The following is a 3,938-nucleotide window of genomic DNA, read 5'->3' as shown; positions in this document are numbered from 1 at the left end:
GCTTGTCCTCAAGCAACTAGACAAATAAAATAGAAGACTAATAGGTTGAGAAGCAATAATATCTCAGAATTTTGAGTGAAGCTCAGATTCTAATTAGATGAGCGGGACTAGTAGCTTTTTGCTTCCGAACAGTTTTGGCATCTCACTTTATCCATTGAAGCTCAGAGTGATTGGCATCTATAGGAACTTAGAATTCAGATAGTGTTATTGATTCTCCTATTTTTGTATGATGATTCTTGAACACAGCTATTTCATGAGTCTTCGCCGTGGCCCTAAGCACTTTGTTTTCCAGTATTACCACCGGATACATAAATGCCACAGACACATAATTAGGTGAACCCTTTGGATTGTGACTCAGCTTTGCTAAAGTCCCCAACTATAGGTGTCCAGAGTTCTTAAGCACACTCTTCTTTCTGCTTTGGACTTTGACTTTAACCGCTCAGTCTCAAGTTTTCACTTGACACCTTCACGCCACAAGCACATGGTTAGGGACAGCTTGGTTTAGCCGCTTAGGTCAGGATTTTATTCCCTTAGGCCCTCCTATCCACTGATGCTCAAAGCCTTGGGATCCTTTTTACTACCCTTACCTTTTGGTTTTAAGGGCTATTGGCTTTTTCTGCTTTTTTTTTTTTGCTGCTTTTTCTTGCTTCAAGAATCATTTTTATGTTTTTTCAGATTATCAATAACATGTCTCATGTTCATCATTCTTCCAAGAGCCAACATATTTAACAGTCTGAAACAACAAATTTAAAAGACATATGCACCGTTCAAGCATTCATTCAGAAGACAGAAAGTATTGCCACCACATGTAACTAATTAGAATTTCTCTTATTAAAACTTGAAATTTTATTGCCTCTTATTCAAAAGATCTACTATTTTATTCATGTTTGCTGATGATGAGAAAAATAGACTATAGCTTAATTGGAGATAAAATCAAAATAGATACTAATTACTACTATATGACTCCTAAGGTGAACTTCTCTAATGACACTATCACAGAGTTAAAGCAGAAATTGGAATTTAACAACCTTTGTTCTGGGAAATGGGTGTTCCTCTGATCCGTGGGGTGCTTGATTCTTCAAGAGATAACTTCTGGCGCTTTAATTCGCTTAAGTCACGCCCTTGCTCCTCTTGTTCTTTAAACATATAGGTCAGCATTTGAATGTGTTCCTTCTGTTCTTTTATTATTTGCTCCATAGCTTCCCGTATCTTGGTGACAGACGTCTCAAGATACTCCCAGTATTCAGATTGAGAGATTTTTGGGAGAAATTCCTGTGTTTTCTTCTTGGTGGGATCATCCTGTGCTTGTTGTTTTTCCATTGATGCTTTGGTAATTGGTTTCTCAACTGAGATATACTCAGTTATTCCCATCCTTACCCCGACGTCCTTGCAGAGCAGAGAAACCACGCTTGGATAAGCCAACCTAGCCTCTTTAGAATTTTTGTTAGCAATTTTGTAGAATTCAGCTGAGATCAGTTGATGAACTTCCACTTCTTTTCCCATCATGATGCAATGGATCATCACTGCTCTTTTAACTGTGACTTCAGAACGGTTGCTAGTAGGCAACAGAGAATGCCTAATGAAGTCCAGCCATCCTCTGGCGACTGGTTTGAGATCCTCTCTCTTGAGTTGATTTGGGACACCCTTTGTGTTGGTGGTCCACCTAGCTCCAGGGATACATATGTCCTCTAGAATCTTATCCAGGCCCTTGTCTGTTCTCATCATTCTCCTGTTGAAGGAGTCTGGATCATCTTTCAGCTGAGGTAGATTTAAGATCTCTCTGATCTTATCAGGGATGGTATGAACAATCTTTCCTCTGACCATGGTCCGATATTCATAGAAAGCAGTTCCAGATAGTTTTTGCTTGTCAGTCTGCCACATATTAGCATAGTACTCCTGGACCATATTCCTTCCCACTTTCGTTTCAGGATTAGCTAGGACTTCCCAGTTCCTGATTCGAATTTGCTCCTGGATCTCCGGATATTCATCTTCTTTCAGATCGAATCTAACTTCCGGGATCACTGATCTCAGACCCATTATTTTGTTATAATGGTCTGAATGTTCTTTAGATAAGAACTTCCCTTGATTCCAAAGTGGTTTTGGAACGCTCTCTTTCTTGCCTCTTGGAGTGGGTTGTTTTCCTTTAGGAGCCATGATCTTAGTGATCGCGGATAAACACACCAAACTTAGAGGTTTGCTTGTCCTCAAGCAAAAGAAAAGAAAGGAGAGGGATAGAAGGAGAGCTAGGTGCAATTGTTGATGGAAGGGGAGGGAGGCCGAACCCAAATTTAAAGGGAGGGAGGGTGGGTTTTCAAAAAAAAGAGATAAAGATATGATAAAAAAGATTGATTTGGAAAAGATAAGATAGAAGATATGATAAGAGAAGATTTTTGAAAAAGATAGATCTAGATTTTATTTTTTTGAAAAAGATAAATTGGAGATTTTGAAAAAGATATTGATTAGTTGAAAAGATAGATTTGTTTTTAAAAAGATTTGAAAAGAGTTGGATTGAATTCGCAAAGAGAGTTTGTGCTTATGGATTAAGATATATTTGATATTTTTAAGGTAGGATTTTTAGAAATCAGGGTTCTTAACATGTTTATGCAAGAAATCATTAATTGAAGTAAGAAAATCAAGATTAGAATGAAAAAATATGAAGAAAAATGAATTTGGCTCCTCCCCATCATCCTGGCGTTTGAACGCCCAAACACTGCCTGTTTTGGGCGTTCAACGCCCAAATGCTGTTCTCCTGGGTGTTCAACGCCCAGTTGTTGCCCTTTTCTGGTGTTGAACGCCAGATTGCTATCCTTACTGGCGTTCAGCGCCCACTGGCTGCCCCTTTTGGGCGCTGAACGCCCAAAATGGGCTCTTACTGGCGTTTTCTTGCCAGTGAGCTCTTTTTCTCCGTTTTGTGTGCAAATTCCTACTGTAACCCTGTGAACTTATGCAATTGATTCTTTACCTTGTTATCAATGAACTCTATATAAACAAATAAAAATAAAAATAGAAATGGGGCAAAATGCTTGGAGGATTGATGCCCCATGGCTGGGTTGCCTCCCAGCAAGCGCTTCTTTATTGTCTTTAGCTGGACCTTGCTGAGCTTTTAGCCTAGCTTCAGCCTTGAGCACTCTTGCTCAACGTTGCCTTCAAGATAATGCTTGATTCTTTGTCCATTGACAATGAACCTCTTATCAGAATCAATATCTTGAAGCTCCATATAACCATATGGTGATACACTTGTAATCACGTATGGTCCCCTCCACCGGGACTTTAATTTCCCGGGGAATAGCCTGAGTCTAGAGTTGAACAGCAGAACCTTCTGTCCTGGCTCAAAGATTCTAGATGACAGCTTTCTGTCATGCCACTTTTTTTATTTCTCTTTATAAAGCTTGGCATTTTTGAAAGCTGTGAATCTGAATTTCTCTAGCTCATTTAGCTGGAGCAATCTTTTTTCTCCTGCTAATTTGGCATCAAAGTTTAGGAATCTGGTTGCCCAGTAGGCTTTATGTTCCAGTTCCACGGGCAGGTGACATGCCTTACCATACACAAGTTGGTATGGAGAGGTCCCTATAGGGGTCTTGAATGCTGTTCTGTAAGCCCACAGAGCATCGTCCAAGCTCCGTGCCCAATCCTTTCTACGGGTACTTACTGTCCGTTCTAGGATTCTCTTTAATTTTCTGTTAGAGACTTCAGCTTGCCCATTAGTTTGTGGATGATATGGAGTAGCCACCTTATGGCGAATTCCATACCGAACCATGGCAGAGTAAAGCTGTTTATTGCAGAAGTGAGTGCCCCCATCACTGATTAGTACTCTAGGGACACCAAACCTGCTAAAGATATGTTTCTGGAGGAACTTCAGCACTGTTTTAGTATCATTGGTGGTTGTGGCAATGGCCTCAACCCATTTTGATACATAGTCAACTGCCACCAGAATATAA

Source organism: Arachis hypogaea, chromosome 12 (assembly GCF_003086295.3).
Source record: "Arachis hypogaea cultivar Tifrunner chromosome 12, arahy.Tifrunner.gnm2.J5K5, whole genome shotgun sequence".
NCBI lineage: Eukaryota > Viridiplantae > Streptophyta > Magnoliopsida > Fabales > Fabaceae > Arachis > Arachis hypogaea.
This window is presented reverse-complemented; position numbering follows the sequence as displayed.